The sequence below is a fragment of the Pseudophryne corroboree genome, chromosome 4 (genome assembly GCF_028390025.1).
Source record: "Pseudophryne corroboree isolate aPseCor3 chromosome 4, aPseCor3.hap2, whole genome shotgun sequence".
NCBI lineage: Eukaryota > Metazoa > Chordata > Amphibia > Anura > Myobatrachidae > Pseudophryne > Pseudophryne corroboree.
In genome coordinates, this window is record NC_086447.1 from 832,106,554 (window position 1) to 832,131,499 (window position 24,946).

Below are 24,946 nucleotides of genomic sequence, written 5' to 3' on the forward strand. Positions count from 1 at the left end.
TTTACAGCAGACAGCGTCCCCTTTTTACATATAACGGCAGACAGCGTCCCCCTTTTTACACATAACGGCAGACAGTGTCCCCCTTTTTACACAGTACGACAGACAGCGTCCCTCTTTTTACACATTATGGCGGACAGCATCCCCTTTTTACACATTACGGCAGACAGCGTCCCACTTTTTGCACATTGCGGCAGACAGCATCCCCTTTTTACACAGTACGACAGACAGCGTCCCCCTTTTTACACATTATGGCAGACAGCATCCCCTTTTTACACAGTACGGCTGACAGCATCCCCTTTTTACACATTACGGCAGACAGTGTCCCCTTTTTACACATTACGGCAGAAAGCGTCCCCCTTTTTACACATTACGGCAGACAGCATCCCCTTCTTACACATTACGGCAGACAGCACCCCCCTTTTACACATTACTGCAGACAGCGTCCCCTTTTTACACATTATGGCAGACAGCGTCCCCTTCTTACACAGTACGGCAGACAGCGTCCCCTTTTTACACATTACGGCAGACAGAATAGATAGAGATAGACAGAGACAGATAGATAGATAGATACCATCGCTCCCCACTGGCTCAGGCAGTCAAGCTCCTCGGTGCATGCAGTCAGGCAGCTCCGGAGGCAGGGGAGAAGGAAGAGGAGGGAGGTGGAGGAGGGAGCCGCAGCACTGCAGTGTAATTGGTGGTGGCGCCCAGGGCTGTTTCTAGCCAATTTGGCTCCCAGTGCGAGATTTAAAAATGCGCCCCTCCATGACATAAAAAAATGTCCCCCCCCCCACACACCTAGATAAAAAAAAAACTTGTGCGCGCACCCGGCAAGGGGTGTCGCCTCATTTAAATGGGTGTGGCCTCATTTAAATGGGCATAGCTTTGTCTGAAAAGACTACCTCACAATCCAGTTTTTGACCCTGCTCCAACAGATCACGACCACCACAGGAAAAAAAAATTCTACCATATTAAGCCCCACACAGTAATGCCCCCTGCACCATATTATGCCACACACCGCAATGCCCTTGATACATTAAATCCCCACACTACGGCAGGCAAGAGTCCCCATTTCACACATACGGCAGGTGTCCCCATTTTACACATTGAGAGAGAGAGCGAGAGAGAGAGAGAGAGAGAATTCTTACAGATGCGATTACCTCTCTTTGGCCCGCCTCACCAGTTGCTCCTCGCAGCGGCCTTTCCCTCTTCCTAACTTGGATCCCCCTCTGTACTCCGCTCGGGGGGGGGGGGGGGGGGGGGGTTTCGCGGAGTGACGGGGTTGCGTCGTGACGTAACGACGCAACAGCGTCATTCCGTGAAACTCCGCCCCCCAAGCGGGTTACTCGGGGAGAAATAGGTGGGGGAAGCAGGGAGCCACAGTTAGTGCCGCGGCGGGCGCCCAGTGCTGTTGCACTGCTCGCCTGCCCCAAGAAACGGCCCTGGTGGCGCCGCTGCAGCTGTCCCTCTCCATCCGCACTGGCTGGCAGCCACCGCTGTGAATGCTGGGATGAGGGAAGCATATCCCAGCATTCACAGCAGCACCGGCCAGCCGATGCGGAAGGAGAGGGACAGTTGCAGCGGCGCCACTACCAATTACATAGCGCTGCAGTGGCTCCAGTCACCCTCCCTCCTCCTCCCCTGCCCCCGGAGCTGCTCCTCTCCTCTTCTCCTCCGGCGCACACAGCACAGGTGGCTTATAATGAGTCTATTTGACTCAATACAAGCCGCTGACATGGAATGCTGGCCGTTGCGCCCACAGGGCGACTGCGCTGTGTGCCAGGCACACCTGGCACACACGTAGTTACAGCTCTGCCTTTCAGAAATAGTATCTATATCTAGAAATAATTGTATATATATATATATATATATATATAAAACAAGCAGTTACCGGCACTCCACCTATTCAAATGATGCCTCCGGTGCCATCCAGCTGATATAGCATATGTAGTTATCGAAAAACGGCGGCACTCGGTGAGGACTTTTACAACCAAATAACGAGACAGACACTCGGACAGCATAGACGGAGTGTCTGTCTCGCTATTTGGTTGTGAAAGTCCTCACCGAGTGCCGCCGTTTTTCAATAACTATATATATATATATATATATATATATATATATATAATGTATATCCTTAGGGTCAGTTATATGGTGGGCGACAGGATTTGCTTCAGTTTGTGCACATACTGTATGTTATGACTGGCAGCCACCAGCACTGGTTTTGCCTATAAGATTGACTATAAATAATTTGAATTGGTCCTAGGTCACCAATCCAAGGAACCCCTGCAAGTGTCCTGAGGTACCCCAGGGTGAGAACTACTGATCTAGTGTGTTCCCAGATTAATTATTGCAGCTGGTCTGTGGGTTACAGCTTCCAGCTCCACTTCTGCAAAAAATAAAATAATGTAATTTGAGTGACAAATTGCAGAGATTAACCGTTTCTGTGACTACTGCACAGGGCTCACACAACCTCTATTCATAGGGCTGAATTCAATTATGGAGGAAGTTATCGCCCTTCGAGTAAGTGCAAGTATATATATATATATATATATATATATGTGATGAGCGGGTTCGGATCCTCGGGATCCGAACCCGCCCGAACTTCACCTTTTTTTGCACGGGTCCGAGCAACTCGGATCCTCCCGCCTTGCTCGGTTAACCCGAGCGCGCCCGAACGTCATCATCCCGCGGTCGGATTCTCGCGAGATTCGTTTTCTATATAAGGAGCCGCGCGTCGCCGCCATTTTTCACTCGTGCATTGGAGATGATCATGAGAGGACGTGGCTGGCGTCCTCTCAGTTTCTATGTTCAGTGGGCTGCAAATATCTGTGCTCAGTGTACTGCAAATATCTGTGCTCAGTGTGCTGCAAGTGCAAATATCTAAGTTCTCTGTCTGAAAAACGCTCCATATCTGTGCTCAGTGTGCTGCAAATATCTGTGCTTAGTGTGCTAATTGCTTTATTGTGGGGACTGGGGACCAGCAGTATTATATAGTAGGAGGACAGTGCAGAGTTTTGCTGACCAGTGACCACCAGTATTATACGTTCTCTGCCTGAAAAACGCTCCATATCTGTGCTGCATTGTAGTATATAGTAGGAGGACAGTGCAGAATTTTGCTGACCAGTGACCACCAGTATATCTCCTATATATTAGGCCAAATCTGTGACTCTGTGCCTGGCCGTAACGATGGGTGTAGTCACAGCGCTGGGCGGAGGCAACGGTCCCTGTGCCAGCACACCACTAGGGAGGCAGACACAAACACCAGGGAACAGCAGCCACTGGACGGACTCCCCACCGTGCCCGGTCACACAAGAGCCGGATTAAGGGGGGTGAGCGGGGGGTCACTACCCCGGAACCCCCTAACTTACGGGCACCCCCTAACTCACAGGGCCCCTCAGCCGGAGCTTTGTCTCCATTCAGGTTGCTGGGGCAGGAGGGATCCACGCTGCCGCGGGAGGAGTGCGGGCTGTGTATGCGGCTTCCTCCTCTCGGGCAGCACGGTCGAGCAAACTCCAGCCTCCACCGCTATCAGAAGAGATGCTGCGGAGGCTGGAGATTGCTTGACCGTGCTGCTCGAGAGGAGGAAGCCACATGCGCAGCCCGCACTCCGCCCGCGGCAGCGTGGATCCCTCCTGCCCCGGCAACCTGGTGTCCTCTCTCCCTGCTGCAGCGCGGCTCCCGTTGCCTGTGTGACCGGGCCAGGTGAGCAGCGTGTGTAGCCAGGGAGGGTGTGTGTGTGTGTGTGTGCTGCTGATTTTGTACTGGTACTCGGCAGGGGGGGGGGGTGCTGGTGCTTGGCAGGGGGGGGGGGTGCCGGTAATCGGCGGGAGGGGGGGAGGTGCTGGTGATCAGCAGGGGGGGGCGCACTCCTGTCTTGGGTTTAATCTGGCCATGTATACACCCACACCACATGCCATGGAGCCCTCACTTATGCAACCCCATCACCACCTACCACAGGGGGGCCATGCAGACCAACACGCACCATTTGCACAGCGCCACACGACCCACCCATCCCTGCTCACACGGACAACACTCCCAATGCACGCCCCATGCTCCGCTCCGGACACAGCTGCCAGCTCACACACACACTGCAGGCCTGTGGAAACGAGAGCCTCCTTTCCCGGCAACACACAGTCACCCAAACCCTGACTGACACCCCACACCACGGAACCCTCCCTCCGCCAAACCCTGTCACCAGCTACCAAATCCAGCTACTGAGGGGACATGCTGGCCGGGAGCCGCCATCCGCACAATGGACCAGCACGCTCCACGTTATCACTGCCCGTTGCTGCACATGCGACGCCGCATTACACTGCAAGCAAGCCGCACCTCACTCTGTACCTCCGTTAGGTGTATCGCCACAACTGCCCCCAGTCCCGCGGGAGACATGTATGTTCCACGCTAGCACCAGACACGCACACCGCGGGACAAGGGACACGAGCGCACGTTCCAGATTCTATACACCTAACGCAGCCACACACTCACAGACGGCCACCTTGCATTATTACCAATCCCCGTATGTGTAGCAATGCCTTTTGCCCTAATCCACACTCGTATGCCCCCATCACGAGGGGGAAGGGGGGGGGAGTGCAGCCTCATGGTCCCAGCACAGCCCTATCACCACAACACTTTACAGCTACCACCATACTACTCATTAGCTCCAGCCAGCAGCCAGAGATAGACCATCGCCTATCAGCACACAAACAGTGCAACCTCTTCTCCCTTACACACACAAACACTCACCCTCCACACTCCTAACAACACGCACGTACCCTCCCCCGCCCGCTGCACACACAAATCACCTACCCCATCCTTGCTACACTCCCACCCAACAACAACCCCTCCTGGCCCCATCACTCTCACACCACATGAAAAAACACAACCCTCACACACCCAACACTACAAATTACAAACAACCCCACACCCACTCAACCACCTGTCCAACACCCGCCGCACACCACAAACCCATCCCACAACCACAATTACCCCATACTTGCCACCCACCCTCTAAATACACCACCCATCCAACACCCCCTGCACCACAACACAACCTTCCCCATCTGCCTAACCCAGTAATCCCCCCCTTGCATGCACACACCACAACCCCAACAAAACCCTCCACCATCAACCCATCCATCCCATGTGGACCTCCTCCACCCATGCAAACTTCCAACCCCATCCCCCTGCCACCCACAACCACAACTCCATCACACACTACACCTCCTGTCACCACCACCATCCCACAGCCCTACCCAAAACATATACAGTCAGCAGCCCCCCCTCCACGCACTTGCGCAAGCACCATAAACACTACCCACACCATTTTTGCAACCCACACAGCAAACTACGTTGCCCTCCCAAACAACACTCCACATCGCACATTCCCTTCAACACCCTCCACAATCCAGGCCCACACCACCCTAAACCTATCACACACCCACCTCCCTCCCTCTACAGCCAACTCATTATCTCAAACCATCAAAACACCAGTTAGCGCACAACACTACCCGCATATCCTACAGCCACAAAGATGCAAATCGCAACTCCAACATTTACCAAACCAACACACCTCAGCCCCCAACAAACACCCTAACACCACATCCTTTTCTCCTTACCACACGAAGGAACAATCCACCCACCCCTCCCCCAAACACACCATGCACGCACCCTCCACACATCCCTGCTCGCACAACACCAGTTCCCCATACTTGCAAAACCATCACCCACCAACTCCACCTTAGCAACCACTAACCCTCACAGCTATTAACACAACCCTTGCCCACGCACAACTCCAACACACAACAAACCCCGCCTCTACAAATCACCCACAACACCTCACACCAACATTCCACATCCCCCTAGCCTACTCCCCCCTCACAGGCACACAACCCATACCCCAATACCCTACACAACCCACCCCATGTAGACATCCCTCGGCCATGGCACCTTCGTCTACCCTCCCCCTAACCCCTACACCTCCACCAAGTGGAACACCTCCTCTCCCCGCCCCCAACCCTCACCCCTAGCCCAAAGTATACAGTGTCTGGACCACATTCACCATCCAGCCTCACTCTGGTCACCCACCAACCACAGCATCTTCGGCCCAGCCAGCCGAATCCATGTACACCTTCCCACAACACACTCCCCCACAAACAGTCCGTTCACCCCCCTCCACAATGCAGCACAAAACCACCCAAAACCTATCACATACAACATCTGCCCCTAACCGTAAACCACATACACCTCAAAAAAAAACCCCACCACCACCACCTCGACCAAAAAAAACACTCTGAAACTACTATTCTACACCTTGACATTTCTCTGGGGGTTACGGCCCCTTACGACGGTGTGAAGAGCGCCCGTAGGGCGCGATGAATCATCTAGTATATAATATATAGCAGTACGGTAAAATAGGCCACTGGTCTACCTACCTCTGTGTCGTCAAGTATACTATCCATCCATACCTGTGGTGCATTTCAGTTTTGCACAGTTTGCTGACCACCAGTATATAATATATAGCAGTACGGTACAGTAGGCCACTGCTCTACCTACCTCTGTGTCGTCAAGTATACTATCCATCCATACCTGTGGTGCATTTCAGTTTTGCACAGTTTGCTGACCACCAGTATATACTATATAGCAGTACGGTACAGTAGTCCACTGCTCTACCTACCTTTGTGTAGTAAAGTATACTATCCATCCATACCTGTGGTGCATTTCAGTTTTGCACAGTTTGCTGACCACCAGTATATAATATATAGCAGTACGGTACAGAAGGCCACTGCTCTACCTACCTCTGTGTCATCAAGTATACTATCCATCCATACCTGTGGTGCATTACAGTTTTGCACAGTTTGCTGACCACCAGTATATAATATATAGCAGTACGGTACAGAAGGCCACTGCTCTGCCTACCTCTGTGTCGTCAAGTATACTATCCATCCATACCTGTGGTGCATTTCAGTTTTGCACAGTTTGCTGACCAACAGTATAACTATAAAGCAGTACGGTACAGTAGTCCACTGCTCTTCCTACCTCTGTGTCGTCAAGTATACTCTCCATCCATACCTCTGGTGCATTTCAGTTTTGCACAGTTTGCTGACCACCAGTATATACTATATAGCAGTACGGTACAGAAGGCCACTGCTCTACCTACCTCTGTGTCGTCAAGTATACTATCCATCCATACCTGTGGTGCATTCCAGTTTTGCACAGTTTGCTGACCACCAGTATATAATATATAGCAGTACGGTACAGTAGGCCACTGCTCTATCTACCTCTGTGTCGTCAAGTATACTATCCATCCATACCTGTGGTGCATTTCAGTTTTGCACAATTTGCTGACCACCAGTATATACTATATAGCAGTACGGTACAGAAGGCCACTGCTCTACCTACCTCTGTGTCGTCAAGTATACTATCCATCCATACCTGTGGTGCATTTCAGTTTTGCACAGTTTACTGACCACCAGTATATACTATATAGCAGTACGGTACAGTAGGCCACTGCTCTACCTATCTCTGTGTCGTCAAGTATACTATCCATCCATAACTGTGGTGCATTTCAGTTTTGCACAATTTGCTGACAACCAGTATATACTATATAGCAGTACGGTACAGAAGGCCACTGCTCTACCTACCTCTGTGTCGTCAAGTATACTATCCATCCATACCTGTGGTGCATTTCAGTTTTGCACAGTTTGCTGACCACCAGTATATAATATATAGCAGTACGGTACAGTAGGCCACTGCTCTATCTACCTCTGTGTCGTCAAGTATACTATCCATCCATACCTGTGGTGCATTTCAGTTTTGCACAGTTTGCTGACCACCAGTATATACTATATAGCAGTACGGTACAGAAGGCCACTGCTCTACCTACCTCTGTGTCGTCAAGTATACTATCCATCCATACCTGTGGTGCATTTCAGTTTTACACAGTTTACTGACCACCAGTATATACTATAGCAGTACGGTACAGTAGGCCACTGCTCTACCTATCTCTGTGTCGTCAAGTATACTATCCATCCATAACTGTGGTGCATTTCAGTTTTGCACAATTTGCTGACAACCAGTATATACTATATAGCAGTACGGTACAGTAGGCCACTGCTCTACCTACCTCTGTGTCGTCAAGTATACTATCCATCCACACCTGTGGTGCATTTCAGTTTTGCACAGTTTGCTGACCACCAGTATATAATATATAGCAGTACGGTACAGTAGGCCACTGCTCCACCTACCTCTGTGTCGTCAAGTATACTATCCATCCATACCTGTGGTGCATTTCAGTAGTGCGCATTATATATAGTAGTAGGCCATTGCTATTGATGTATTGCTGGCATATAATTCCACACATTAAAAAATGGAGAACAATAATGTGGAGGGTAAAATATGGAAAGATCAAGATCCACTTCCACCTCGTGCTGAAGCTGCTGAGATGATGAAATGCCATCAACGTCGTCTGCCAAGGCCGATGCCCAATGTCATAGTAGAGAGCATGTAAAATCCAAAAAAATAAAGCTCAGTAAAAAAATGACCCAAAAATCTAAATCAAAATCGTCTGAGGAGAAGTGTAAACTTGCCAATGTGCCATTTATGACACGGAGTGGCAAGGAACGGCTGAGGCCCTGGCCTATGTTCAAGGCTAGTGGTTCAGATTCACCTGAGGATGGAAGCACTCATCCTCCTGCTAGAAAACTTAAAAGAGTTAAGATGGCAAAAGCACAGCAAATAACTGTGCGTTCTTCTAAATCACAAATCCCCAAGGAGAGTCCAATTGTGTCGGTTGTGATGCCTGACCTTCCCAACACTGGACGGGAAGAGCTTGCGCCTTCCACCATTTGCACGCCCCCTGCAAGTGCTGGAAGGAGCACCCACAGTCCAGTTCCTGATAGTCAAATTGAAGATGTCACTGCTGAAGTACACCAGGATGAGGATATGGGTGTTGCTGGCGCTGGGGAGGAAATTGACAAGGAGGATTCTGATGGTGAGGTGGTTTGTTTAAGTCAGGCACCCGGAGAGACACCTGTTGTCCGTTGGACGAATATGGCCATTGACATGCCTGGTCAAAATACAAAAAAAATCACCTCTTCGGAGTGGAATTATTTCAACAGAAATGCGGACAACTGGTGTCAAGCCGTGTGTTGCCTTTGTCAAGCTGTAATAAGTAGGGGTAAGGACGTTAACCACCTAGGAACATCCTCCCTTATACATCACCTGGACCGCATTAATCAGAAGTCTGTGACAAGTTCAAAAACTTTGGATGACAGCGGAAGCAGTCCACTGACCACTAAATCCCTTTCTCTTGTAACCAAGCTCCTGCAAACCACACCACCAACTCCCTCAGTGTCAATTTTCTCCTTACACAGGAAAGCCAATAGTCCTGCAGGCCATATCACTGTCAAGTCTGACGAGTCCTCTCCTGCCTGGTATTCCTCCGATGCATCCTTGAGTGTAACGCCTACTGCTGCTGGCGCTGCTGTTGTTGCTGCTGGGAGTCGATCGTCATCCCAGAGGGGAAGTCGGAAGACCACTTGTACTACTTCCAGTAAGCAATTGACTGTCCAACAGTCCTTTGCGAGGAAGATGAAATATCACAGCAGTCATCCTGCTGCAAAGCGGATAACTCAGGCCTTGGCAGCCTGGGTGGTCAGAAACGTGTTTCCGGTATCCACCGTTAATTCACAGGGAACTAGAGACTTGATTGAGGTACTGTGTCCCCGATACCAAATACCATCTAGGTTCCATTTCTCTAGGCAGGCGATACCGAAAATGTACACAGACCTCAGAAAAAGAGTCACCAGTGTCCTACAAAATGCAGTTGTACCCAATGTCCACTTAACCACGGACATGTGGACAAGTGGAGCAGGGCAGACTCAGGACTATATGACTGTGACAGCCCACTGGGTAGATGTATTGCTTCCCGCAGCAAGAACAGCAGCGGCGGCACCAGTAGCAGCATCTCGCAAACGCCAACTCGTTCCTAGGCAGGCTACGCTTTGTATCACCGCTTTCCATAAGAGGCACACAGCTGACAACCTCTTACGGAAACTGAGGAACATCATCGCAGAATGGCTTACCCCAATTGGACTCTCCTGGGGATTTGTGACATCGGACGACGCCACCAATATTGTGTGTGCATTACATCTTGGCAAATTCTTGCACGTCCCATGTTTTGCACATACATTGAATTTGGTGGTGCAGAATTATTTAAAAAAAGACAGGGGCGTGCAAGAGATGCTGTCGATGGCTCGAAGAATTGCGGGCCACTTTCGGCATTCAGCCACCGCGTGCCGAAGACTGGAGCACCAGCAAACACTCCTGAACCTGCCCTGCCATCATCTGAAGCAAGAGGTGGTAACGAGGTGGAATTCAACCCTCTATATGCTTCAGAGGATGGAGGAGCAGCAAAAGGCCATTCAAGCCTATACATCTGCCTACGATATAGGCAAAGGAGGGGGAATGCACCTGACTCAAGCGCAGTGGAGAATGATTTCAACGTTGTGCAAGGTTCTGCAACCCTTTGAACTTGCCACACGTGAAGTCAGTTCAGACACTGCCAGCCTGAGTCATGTCATTCCCCTCATCAGGCTTTTGCAGAAGAAGCTGGAGACATTGAAGGAGGAGCTAAAACAGAGCGATTCCGCTAGGCATGTGGGACTTGTGGATGGAGCCCTTAATTCGCTTAACCAGGATTCACGGGTGGTCAATCTGTTGAAATCAGAGCACTACATTTTGGCCACCGTGCTCGATCCTAGATTTAAAACCTACGTTGTATCTCTCTTTCCGGCAGACACAAGTCTGCAGAGGTTCAAAGACCTGCTGGTGAGAAAATTGTCAAGTCAAGCGGAACGTGACCCGTCAACAGCTCCTCCTTCACATTCTCCCACAACTGGGGCTGCGAGGAAAAGGCTAAGAATTCCGAGCCCACCCGCTGGCGGTGATGCAGGGCAGTCTGGAGCGAGTGCTGACATCTGGTCCGGACTGAAGGACCTGCCAACGATTACTAACATGTCGTCTACTGTCACTGCATATGATTCTCTCACCAGTGAAAGAATGGTGGAGGATTATATGAGTGACCGCATCCAAGTAGGCACGTCAGACAGTCCGTACGTATACTGGCAGGAAAAAGAGGCAATTTGGAGGCCCTTGCACAAACTGGCTTTATTTTACCTAAGTTGCCCCCCCTCCAGTGTGTACTCCGAAAGAGTGTTTAGTGCAGCCGCTCACCTTGTCAGCAATCGGCGTACGAGGTTACTTCCAGAAAATGTGGAGAAGATGATGTTCATCAAAATGAATTATAATCAATTCCTCCATGGAGACATTCACCAGCAATTGCCTCCAGAAAGTACACAGGGACCTGATATGGTGGATTCCAGTGGGGACGAATTAATAATCTGTGAGGAGGGGGGTGTACACAGTGAAAGGGGTGAGGAATCGGACGATGAGGAGAAGGTGGACATCTTGCCTCTGTAGAGCCAGATTGTGCAAAGGAGAGATTGCTTCTTTTTTGGTGGGGGCCCAAACCAACCAGTCATTTCAGTCACAGTTGTGTGGCAGACCCTGTCGCTGAAATGATGGGTTTGGTAAAGTGTGTATATCCTGTTTATACAACATAAGGGTGGGTGGGAGGGCCCAAGGACAATTCCATCTTGCACCTCTTTTTTCTTTCATTTTTCTTTGCATCATGTGCTGTTTGGGGACTATTTTTTTGAAGTGCCATCCTGTCTGACACTGCAGTGCCACTCCTAGATGGGCCAGGTGTTTGTGTCGGCCACTTGGGTCGCTTAGCTTAGCCATCCAGCGACCTTGGTGCACCTCTTTTTTTCTTTGCATCATGTGCTGTTTGGGGACTATTTTTTAAATCTGCCATCCTGTCTGACACTGCAGTGCCACTCCTAGATGGGCCAGGTGTTTGTGTCGGCCACTTGGGTCGCTTAGCTTAGTCATCCAGCGACCTCGATGCCAATTTTAGGACTAAAAATAATATTGTGAGGTGTGAGGTGTTCAGAATAGACTGAAAATTAGTGGAAATTATGGTTATTGAGGTTAATAATACTATGGGATCAAAATGACCCCCAAATTCTATGATTTAAGCTGTTTTTGAGGGTTTTTTGTAAAAAAAACACCTGAATCCAAAACACACCCGAATCCGACAAAAAAATTTCAGGGAGGTTTTGCCAAAACGCGTCCGAATCCAAAACACGGCCGCGGAACCGAATCCAAAACCAATACACAAAACCCGAAAAATTTCCGGTGCACATCACTAGTTAGCACATAGGCAATTAGAGTATACCAAACTTTATAAACAGCATTATGGTACCTGTCGCTCAGATACCAATCACCTAGAAGCATTACAGATAGAGATGAGCGCCGGAAATTTTTCGGGTTTTGTGTTTTGGTTTTGGGTTCGGTTCCGCGGCCGTGTTTTGGGTTTGACCGCGTTTTGGCAAAACCTCACCGAATTTTTTTTGTCGGATTCGGGTGTGTTTTGGATTCGGGTGTTTTTTTCAAAAAACACTAAAAAACAGCTTAAATCATAGAATTTGGGGGTCATTTTAATCCCAAAGTATTATTAACCTCAAAAACCATAATTTACACTCATTTTCAGTCTATTCTGAATACCTCACACCTCACAATATTATTTTTAGTCCTAAAATTTGCACCTAGGTCGCTGGATGACTAAGCTAAGCGACCCTAGTGGCCGACACAAACACCGGGCCCATCTAGGAGTGTCACTGCAGTGTCACGCAGGATGTCCCTTCCAAAAAACCCTCCCCAAACAGCACATGACGCAAAGAAAAAAAGAGGCGCAATGAGGTAGCTGTGTGAGTAAGATAAGCGACCCTAGTGGCCGACACAAACACCGGGCCCATCTAGGAGTGTCACTGCAGTGTCACGCAGGATGTCCCTTCCAAAAAACCCTCCCCAAACAGCACATGACGCAAAGAAAAAAAGAGGCGCAATGAGGTAGCTGTGTGAGTAAGATAAGCGACCCTAGTGGCCGACACAAACACCGGGCCCATCTAGGAGTGTCACTGCAGTGTCACGCAGGATGTCCCTTCCAAAAAACCCTCCCCAAACAGCACATGACGCAAAGAAAAAAAGAGGCGCAATGAGGTAGCTGTGTGAGTAAGATAAGCGACCCTAGTGGCCGACACAAACACCGGGCCCATCTAGGAGTGTCACTGCAGTGTCACGCAGGATGTCCCTTCCAAAAAACCCTCCCCAAACAGCACATGACGCAAAGAAAAAAAGAGGCGCAATGAGGTAGCTGTGTGAGTAAGATAAGCGACCCTAGTGGCCGACACAAACACCGGGCCCATCTAGGAGTGGCACTGCAGTGTCACGCAGGATGTCCCTTCCAAAAAACCCTCCCCAAACAGCACATGACGCAAAGAAAAAAAGAGGCGCAATGAGGTAGCTGTGTGAGTAAGATAAGCGACCCTAGTGGCCGACACAAACACCGGGCCCATCTAGGAGTGTCACTGCAGTGTCACGCAGGATGTCCCTTCCAAAAAACCCTCCCCAAACAGCACATGACGCAAAGAAAAAAAGAGGCGCAATGAGGTAGCTGTGTGAGTAAGATAAGCGACCCTAGTGGCCGACACAAACACCGGGCCCATCTAGGAGTGTCACTGCAGTGTCACGCAGGATGTCCCTTCCAAAAAACCCTCCCCAAACAGCACATGACGCAAAGAAAAAAAGAGGCGCAATGAGGTAGCTGTGTGAGTAAGATAAGCGACCCTAGTGGCCGACACAAACACCGGGCCCATCTAGGAGTGGCACTGCAGTGTCACGCAGGATGTCCCTTCCAAAAAACCCTCCCCAAACAGCACATGACGCAAAGAAAAAAAGAGGCGCAATGAGGTAGCTGTGTGAGTAAGATAAGCGACCCTAGTGGCCGACACAAACACCGGGCCCATCTAGGAGTGTCACTGCAGTGTCACGCAGGATGTCCCTTCCAAAAAACCCTCCCCAAACAGCACATGACGCAAAGAAAAAAAGAGGCGCAATGAGGTAGCTGTGTGAGTAAGATAAGCGACCCTAGTGGCCGACACAAACACCGGGCCCATCTAGGAGTGTCACTGCAGTGTCACGCAGGATGTCCCTTCCAAAAAACCCTCCCCAAACAGCACATGACGCAAAGAAAAAAAGAGGCGCAATGAGGTAGCTGTGTGAGTAAGATAAGCGACCCTAGTGGCCGACACAAACACCGGGCCCATCTAGGAGTGTCACTGCAGTGTCACGCAGGATGTCCCTTCCAAAAAACCCTCCCCAAACAGCACATGACGCAAAGAAAAAAAGAGGCGCAATGAGGTAGCTGTGTGAGTAAGATAAGCGACCCTAGTGGCCGACACAAACACCGGGCCTATCTAGGAGTGGCACTGCAGTGTCACGCAGGATGTCCCTTCCAAAAAACCCTCCCCAAACAGCACATGACGCAAAGAAAAATTAAAGAAAAAAGAGGTGCAAGATGGAATTGTCCTTGGGCCCTCCCACCCACCCTTATGTTGTATAAACAGGACATGCACACTTTAACCAACCCATCATTTCAGTGACAGGGTCTGCCACACGACTGTGACTGAAATGACGGGTTGGTTTGGACCCCCACCAAAAAAGAAGCAATTAATCTCTCCTTGCACAAACTGGCTCTACAGAGGCAAGATGTCCACCTCATCATCATCCTCCGATATATCACCGTGTACATCCCCCTCCTCACAGATTATCAATTCGTCCCCACTGGAATCCACCATCTCAGCTCCCTGTGTACTTTGTGGAGGCAATTGCTGCTGGTCAATGTCTCCACGGAGGAATTGATTATAATTCATTTTAATGAACATCATCTTCTCCACATTTTCTGGATGTAACCTCGTACGCCGATTGCTGACAAGGTGAGCGGCGGCACTAAACACTCTTTCGGAGTACACACTTGTGGGAGGGCAACTTAGGTAGAATAAAGCCAGTTTGTGCAAGGGCCTCCAAATTGCCTCTTTTTCCTGCCAGTATAAGTACGGACTGTGTGACGTGCCTACTTGGATGCGGTCACTCATATAATCCTCCACCATTCTTTCAATGGGGAGAGAATCATATGCAGTGACAGTAGACGACATGTCCGTAATCGTTGTCAGGTCCTTCAGTCCGGACCAGATGTCAGCATCAGCAGTCGCTCCAGACTGCCCTGCATCACCGCCAGCGGGTGGGCTCGGAATTCTGAGCCTTTTCCTCGCACCCCCAGTTGCGGGAGAATGTGAAGGAGGAGATGTTGTTGACAGGTCGCGTTCCGCTTGACTTGACAATTTACTCACCAGCAGGTGTTTGAACCCCAGCAGACTTGTGTCTGCCGGAAAGAGAGATCCAAGGTATGCTTTAAATCTAGGATCGAGCACGGTGGCCAAAATGTAGTGCTCTGATTTCAACAGATTGACCACCCGTGAATCCTTGCTAAGCGAATTAAGGGCTCCATCCACAAGTCCCACATGCCTAGCGGAATCGCTCCGTGTTAGCTCCTCCTTCAATGTCTCCAGCTTCTTCTGCAAAAGCCTGATGAGGGGAATGATCTGACTCAGGCTGGCAGTGTCTGAACTGACTTCACGTGTGGCAAGTTCAAAGGGCATCAGAACCTTGCACAACGTTGAAATCATTCTCCACTGCGCTTGAGACAGGTGCATTCCACCTCCTATATCGTGCTCAATTGTATAGGCTTGAATGGCCTTTTGTTGCTCCTCCAACCTCTGAAGCATATAGAGGGTTGAATTCCACCTCGTTACCACTTCTTGCTTCAGATGATGGCAGGGCAGGTTCAGTAGTTTTTGGTGGTGCTCCAGTCTTCTGTACGTGGTGCCTGTACGCCGAAAGTGTCCCGCAATTCTTCTGGCCACCGACAGCATCTCTTGCACGCCCCTGTCGTTTTTTAAAAAATTCTGCACCACCAAATTCAAGGTATGTGCAAAACATGGGACGTGCTGGAATTTGCCCATATTTAATGCACACACAATATTGCTGGCGTTGTCCGATGCCACAAATCCACAGGAGAGTCCAATTGGGGTAAGCCATTCCGCGATGATCTTCCTCAGTTGCCGTAAGAGGTTTTCAGCTGTGTGCGTATTCTGGAAAGCGGTGATACAAAGCGTAGCCTGCCTAGGAAAGAGTTGGCGTTTGCGAGATGCTGCTACTGGTGCCGCCGCTGCTGTTCTTGCGGCGGGAGTCCATACATCTACCCAGTGGGCTGTCACAGTCATATAGTCCTGACCCTGCCCTGCTCCACTTGTCCACATGTCCGTGGTTAAGTGGACATTGGGTACAACTGCATTTTTTAGGACACTGGTGAGTCTTTTTCTGACGTCCGTGTACATTCTCGGTATCGCCTGCCTAGAGAAGTGGAACCTAGATGGTATTTGGTAACGGGGGCACACTGCCTCAATAAATTGTCTAGTTCCCTGTGAACTAACGGCGGATACCGGACGCACGTCTAACACCAACATAGTTGTCAAGGCCTCAGTTATCCGCTTTGCAGCAGGATGACTGCTGTGATATTTCATCTTCCTCGCAAAGGACTGTTGGACAGTCAATTGCTTACTGGAAGTAGTACAAGTGGGCTTACGACTTCCCCTCTGGGATGACCATCGACTCCCAGCAGCAACAACAGCAGCGCCAGCAGCAGTAGGCGTTACACGCAAGGATGCATCGGAGGAATCCCAGGCAGGAGAGGACTCGTCAGAATTGCCAGTGACATGGCCTGCAGGACTATTGGCATTCCTGGGGAAGGAGGAAATTGACACTGAGGGAGTTGGTGGGGTGGTTTGCGTGAGCTTGGTTACAAGAGGAAAGGATTTACTGGTCAGTGGACTGCTTCCGCTGTCACCCAAAGTTTTTGAACTTGTCACTGACTTATTATGAATGCGCTGCAGGTGACGTATAAGGGAGGATGTTCCGAGGTGGTTAACGTCCTTACCCCTACTTATTACAGCTTGACAAAGGCAACACACGGCTTGACACCTGTTGTCCGCTTTTCTGTTGAAATACCTCCACACTGAAGAGCTGATTTTTTTGGTATTTTCACCTGGCATGTCAACGGCCATATTCCTCCCACGGACAACAGGTGTCTCCCCGGGTGCCTGACTTAAACAAACCACCTCACCATCAGAATCCTCCTGGTCAATTTCCTCCCCAGCGCCAGCAACACCCATATCCTCCTCATCCTGGTGTACTTCAACACTGACATCTTCAATCTGACTATCAGGAACTGGACTGCGGGTGCTCCTTCCAGCACTTGCAGGGGGCGTGCAAATGGTGGAAGGCACATGCTCTTCACGTCCAGTGTTGGGAAGGTCAGGCATCGCAACCGACACAATTGGACTCTCCTTGTGGATTTGGGATTTCGAAGAACGCACAGTTCTTTGCGGTGCTTTTGCCAGCTTGAGTCTTTTCAGTTTTCTAGCGAGAGGCTGAGTGCTTCCATCCTCATGTGAAGCTGAACCACTAGCCATGAACATAGGCAAGGGCCTCAGCCGTTCCTTGCCACTCCGTGTGGTAAATGGCATATTGGCAAGTTTACGCTTCTCCTCCGACAATTTTATTTTAGGTTTTGGAGTCCTTTTTTTACTGATATTTGGTGTTTTGGATTTGACATGCTCTGTACTATGACATTGGGCATCGGCCTTGGCAGACGATGTTGCTGGCATTTCATCGTCTCGGCCATGACTAGTGGCAGCAGCTTCAGCACGAGGTGGAAGTGGATCTTGATCTTTCCCTAATTTTGGAACCTCAACATTTTTGTTCTCCATATTTTAATAGGCACAACTAAAAGGCACCTCAGGTAAACAATGGAGATGGATGGATACTAGTATACTTATGGATGGACTGCCGAGTGCCGACACAGAGGTAGCTACAGCCGTGGACTAACGTACTGTGTCTGCTGCTAATATAGACTGGATGATTGATAATGAGATGAAATCAATATATATATATGTATGTATATATAATATCACTAGTACTGCAGCCGGACAGGTAGATAATATATTTATTAGGTAATGATGACTGATGACGGACCTGCTGGACACTGTCAGCTCAGCAGCACCGCAGACTGCTACAGTAAGCTACTATACTATAGTAGTATGTACAAAGAAGAAAGAAAAAAAAAAACCACGGGTAGGTGGTATACAATTATGGATGGACTGCCGAGTGCCGACACAGAGGTAGCTACAGCCGTGGACTAACGTACTGTGTCTGCTGCTAATATAGACTGGATGATTGATAATGAGATGAAATCAATATATATATGTATGTATATATAATATCACTAGTACTGCAGCCGGACAGGTAGATAATATATTTATTAGGTAATGATGACTGATGACGGACCTGCTGGACACTGTCAGCTCAGCAGCACCGCAGACTGCTACAGTAAGCTACTATACTATAGTAGTATGTACAAAGAAGAAAGAAAAAAAAAAACCACGGGTAGGTGGTATACAATTATGGATGGACTGCCGAGTGCCGACACAGAGGTAGCTACAGCCGTGGACTAACGTACTGTGTCTGCTGCTAATATAGACTGGATGATTGATAATGAGATGAAATCAATATATATATATGTATATATAATATCACTAGTACTGCAGCCGGACAGGTAGATAATATATTTATTAGGTAATGATGACTGATGACGGACCTGCTGGACACTGTCAGCTCAGCAGCACCGCAGACTGCTACAGTAAGCTACTATACTATAGTAGTATGTACAAAGAAGAAAGAAAAAAAAAAAACCACGGGTAGGTGGTATACAATTATGGATGGACTGCTGAGTGCCGACACAGAGGTAGCTACAGCCGTGGACTAACGTACTGTGTCTGCTGCTAATATAGACTGGATGATTGATAATGAGATTAAATCAATATATATATATGTATATATAATATCACTAGTACTGCAGCCGGACAGGTAGATAATATATTTATTAGGTAATGATGACTGATGACGGACCTGCTGGACACTGTCAGCTCAGCAGCACCGCAGACTGCTACAGTAAGCTACTATACTCTATAGTAGTATGTACAAAGAAGAAAGAAAAAAAAAAAACACGGGTAGGTGGTATACAATTATGGATGGACTGCCGAGTGCCGACACAGAGGTAGCTACAGCCGTGGACTAACGTACTGTGTCTGCTGCTAATATAGACTGGATGATTGATAATGAGATGAAATCAATATATATATGTATGTATATATAATATCACTAGTACTGCAGCCGGACAGGTAGATAATATATTTATTAGGTAATGATGACTGATGACGGACCTGCTGGACACTGTCAGCTCAGCAGCACCGCAGACTGCTACAGTAAGCTACTATACTATAGTAGTATGTACAAAGAAGAACGATAAAAAAAAAAACACGGGTAGGTGGTATACAATTATGGATGGACTGCTGAGTGCCGACACAGAGGTAGCTACAGCCGTGGACTAACGTACTGTGTCTGCTGCTAATATAGACTGGATGATTGATAATGAGATGAAATCAATATATATATATATGTATGTATATATAATATCACTAGTACTGCAGCCGGACAGGTAGATAATATATTTATTAGGTAATGATGACTGATGACGGACCTACTGGACACTGTCAGCTCAGCAGCACCGCAGACTGCTACAGTAAGCTACTATACTCTATAGTAGTATGTACAAAGAAGAAAGAAAAAAAAAAAAACCACGGGTAGGTGGTATACAATTATGGATGGACTGCCGAGTGCCGACACAGAGGTAGCTACAGCCGTGGACTAACGTACTGTGTCTGCTGCTAATATAGAGTCTAGACTGGATGATAAATTATTGATAATGAGATGAAATCAATATAATATCACTAGTACTGCAGCCGGACACATACTATATATATTTATTATGTAATGACTGATGACGGACCTGCTGGACACTGTCAGGTCAGCACAGCACCGCAGACTGCTACAGTAAGCTACTATAGTAGTATGTATAAAGAAGAATGAAAAAAAAAAAAAAACCACGGGTAGGTGGTATACAATATTATATATATATATATATTATATACAATTATATATATATATATATATATATATATATATAAACTGGTGGTGATTGATTATTAAACTGGTGGTCACTTCAGGACAGGTCACGTTGCAACTTGCAACTAGTACTCCGAGGCCTAAGCAGACAATCACAAAATATATTATTATACTGGTGGTCAGTGTGGTCACAACAATGGCAGTGTGGCACTGACTCTGGCAGCAAAAGTGTGCACTGTACGTTATATGTACTCCTGAGTCCTGCTCTCAGACTCTAACTGCTCCCCACTGTCAGTGTCTCCCCCACAAGTCAGATAATACACTTACAGTCACACTATCTAATCTATAAATATCACTTCAGCAAGTAGTATAGTAGTATACAGTAGTACTCCTCCTAATAATGCTCCCCGAAAATACTGTGTCTCTCTCTTCTCTAAACGGAGAGGACGCCAGCCACGTCCTCTCCCTATGACTCTCAATGCACGTGTGAAAATGGCGGCGACGCGCGGCTCCTTATATAGAATCCGAGTCTCGCGATAGAATCCGAGCCTCGCGAGAATCCGACAGCGTGATGATGACGTTCGGGCGCGCTCGGGTTAGCCGAGCAAGGCGGGAAGATCCGAGCCTGCTCGGACCCGTGTAAAAAACCTGAAGTTCGGGCGGGTTCGGATTCAGAGGAACCGAACCCGCTCATCTCTAATTACAGATGCTACAAATATGTGGCCAAATGCGAACATGCATGCCACTTGGCATGTCTGAGCTGGGCATTCACTTATAGGGGCTCATGCAGAGTTGGACATAAATGCATTTTATGGTTTTCATCCTTATGCAGTAGGAACAGGTACTTAATTGCCATATGCATGCTTACCAAGTCGCATTTAGGACCTCATTCAGAGATTGATGCAGATCGTTGCATCCGCAGCAAGATCTGAGTCCATTTCCTCACATGCTGTGGGCTGCCCAGCACAGGGTAAAGCTGCCCAGCATGTGTGGCGCCGCCTCACGATGCATCCGCAATTTCATTACAGACACATCAGTTTGTGGTTGACCCGTGCCTGCACAGCCTGGCTGCACTGGCAGGTGGTCCGGCCCCATTTTTATTATCAGAGCGGCTGCATGCGCCGTCATGCAGCTGCCCCGAAAAAAGCTCCCGCCATGCCCCCATTTTGGCAGCCATGCCCCACGCAACACCATGTCGCTACCCTCGCCCCCCCCCCCCCCCTTGACGGCTGCCGCAGTCAATGTGCACATCCCAAAAGGATGTGGGCACAAGGTGTGGGGATATGTACTGTACCATTGTGCGTGCGCAGACTCCCTGGATGCACCCACTGCATGCGAACTAGTGATGTGCACCGGACATTTTTCGGGTTTTGTGTTTTGGTTTTGGATTCGGTTCCGTGGCCGTGTTTTGGATTCGGTTCCGCGGCCGTGTTTTGGATTCGGCAAAACCTCCCTGAAAATTTTTTGTTGGATTCGGGTGTGTTTTGGATTCGGGTGTTTTTTACAAAAAACCCTCAAAAACAGCTTAAATCATAGAATTTGGGGGTCATTTTGATCCCATAGTATTATTAACCTCAATAACTATAATTTCCACTCATTTTCAGTCTATTCTGAACACCTCACACCTCACAATATTATTTTTAGTCCTAAAATTTGCACCCAGGTCGCTGGATGGCTAAGCTAAGCGACACAAGTGGCCGACACAAACACCTGGCACATCTAGGAGTGGCACTGCAGTGTCAGGCTGGATGGCACTTCAAAAAAATTGTCCCCAAACAGCACATGATGCAAAGAAAAAAAGAGGCGCACCAAGGTCGCTGTGTGACTAAGCTAAGCGACACAAGTGGCCGACACAAACACCTGGCCCATCTAGGAGTGGCACTGCAGTGTCAGACAGGATGGCACTTCAAAAAAATTGTCCCCAAACAGCACATGATGCAAAGAAAAAAAGAGGCGCACCAAGGTCGCTGTGTGACTAAGCTAAGCGACACAAGTGGCCGACACAAACACCTGGCCCATCTAGGAGTGGCACTGCAGTGTCAGGCAGGATGGCACTTCAAAAAAATTGTCCCCAAACAGCACATGATGCAAAGAAAAATAAAAGAAAAAAGAGGTGCAAGATGGAATTGTCCTTGGGCCATCCCACACACACTTATGTTGTATAAACAGGACATGCACACTTTAACGAACCCATCATTTTAGCGACAGGGTCTGCCACACGACTGTGACTGAAATGACTGGTTGGTTTGGGCCCCCACCAAAAAAGAAGCAATCAATCTCTCCTTGCACAAACTGGCTCTACAGAGGCAAGATGTCCACCTCATCATCATCCTCCGATTCCTCACCACTTTCACTGTGTACATCCCCCTTCTCACAGATTATTAAATCGTCCCCACTGGAATCCACCATCTCAGGTCCCTGTGTACTTTCTGGAGGCAATTGCTGGTGAATGTCTCCATGGAGGAATTGATTATAATTCATTTTGATGAACATCATCTTCTCCACATTTTCTGGAAGTAACCTCGTACACCGATTGCTGACAAGGTGAGCGGCTGCACTAAACACTCTTTCGGAGTACACACTGGAGGGAGGGCAATTTAGGTAGAATAAAGCCAGTTTGTGCAAGGGCCTCCAAATTGCCTCTTTTTCCTGCCAGTATATGTACGGACTGTCTGACGTGCCTACTTGGATGCGGTCACTCATATAATCCTCCACCATTCTTTCAATGGTGACAGAATCATATGCAGTGACAGTAGACAACATGTCAGTAATCGTTGGCAGGTCCTTCAGTCCGGACCATACGTCAGCACTCGCTCCAGACTGCCCTGCATCACCGCCAGCGGGTGGGCTCGGAATTCTGAGCCTTTTCCTCACTCCCCCAGTTGCGGGAGAATGTGAAGGAGGAGCTGTTGACGGGTCACGTTCCGCTTGACTTGACAATTTTCTCACCAGCAGGTCTTTGAACCTCTGCAGACTTGTGTCTGCCGGAAAGAGAGATACAACGTAGGTTTTAAATTTAGGATCGAGCACGGTGGCCAAAATGTAGTGCTCTGATTTCAACAGATTGACCACCCGTGAATCCTGGTTAAGCGAATTAAGGGCTCCATCCACAAGTCCCACATACCTAGCGGAATCGCTCTGTTTTAGCTCCTCCTTCAATGTCTCCAGCTTCTTCTGCAAAAGCCTGATGAGGGGAATGACCTGACTCAGGCTGGCAGTGTCTGAACTGACTTCACGTGTGGCAAGTTCAAAGAATTGCAGAACCTTGCACAACGTTGAAATCATTCTCCACTGCACTTGAGTCAGGTGCATTCCCCCTCCTTTGCCTATATCGTGGGCAGATGTATAGGCTTGAATGGCCTTTTGCTGCTCCTCCATTCTCTGAAGCATATAGAGGGTTGAATTCCACCTCGTTACCACCTCTTGCTTCAGATGATGGCAGGGCAGGTTCAGGAGTGTTTGCTGGTGCTCCAGTCTTCGGCACGCGGTGGCTGAATACCGAAAGTGGCCCGCAATTCTTCGGGCCACCGACAGCATCTCTTGCACGCCCCTGTCATTTTTTAAATAATTCTGCACCACCAAATTCAATGTATGTGCAAAACATGGGACGTGCTGGAATTTGCCCAGAAGTAATGCACGCACAATATTGGTGGCATTGTCCGATGTCACAAATCCCCAGGAGAGTCCAATTGGGGTAAGCCATTCTGCGACGAAGTTCCTCAGTTTCCGTAAGAGGTTGTCAGCTGTGTGCCTCTTATGGAAAGCGGTGATACAAAGCGTAGCCTGCCTAGGAACGAGTTGGCGTTTGCGAGATGCTGCTACTGGTGCCGCCGCTGCTGTTCTTGCTGCGGGAGGCAATACATCTACCCAGTGGGCTGTCACAGTCATATAGTCCTGAGTCTGCCCTGCACCACTTTTCCACATGTCCGTGGTTAAGTGGACATTGGGTACAACTGCATTTTTTAGGACACTGGTGACTCTTTTTCTGAGGTCTGTGTATATTTTCAGTATCGCCTGCCTAGAGAAATGGAACCTAGATGGTATTTGGTACCGGGGACACAGTACCTCAATCAAGTCTCTAGTTGCCTGTGAATTAGCGGTGGATACCGGAACCACGTTTCTGACCACCCAGGCTGACAAGACCTGAGTTATCCGCTTTGCAGCAGGATGACTGCTGTGATATTTCATCTTCCTCGCAAAGGACTGTTGGACAGTCAATTGCTTACTGGAAGTAGTACAAGTGGTCTTCCGACTTCCCCTCTGGGATGCCGATCGACTCCCAGCAGCAACAACAGCAGCGCCAGCAGCAGTAGGCGTTACACTCAAGGATGCATTGGAGGAATCCCAGGCAGGAGAGGACTCGTCAGACTTGCCAGTGACATGGCCTGCAGGACTATTGGCTTTCCTGTGTAAGGTGGAAATTGACACTGAGGGAGTTGGTGGTGTGGTTTGCAGGAGCTTGGTTACAAGAGGAAGGGATTTAGTGGTTAGTGGACTGCTTCCGCTGTCATCCAAAGTTTTTGAACTTGTCACTGACTTCTGATGAATGCAGACCAGGTGACGTATAAGGGAGGATGTTCCTAGGTGGTTAACGTCCTTACCCCTACTTATTACAGCTTGACAAAGGCAACACATGGCTTGACACCTGTTGTCCGCATTTGTGTTGAAATAATTCCACACCGAAGAGGTGATTTTTTTTGTATTTTGACCAGGCATGTCAATGGCCATGTTCGTCCCACGGACAACAGGTGTCTCCCCGGGTGCCTGACTTAAACAAACCACCTCACCATCAGAATCCTCTTTGTCAATTTCCTCCCCAGCGCCAGCAACACCCATATCCTCATCCTGGTGTACTTCAACAGTGACATCTTCAATTTGACTATCAGGAACTGGACTGTGGGTGCTC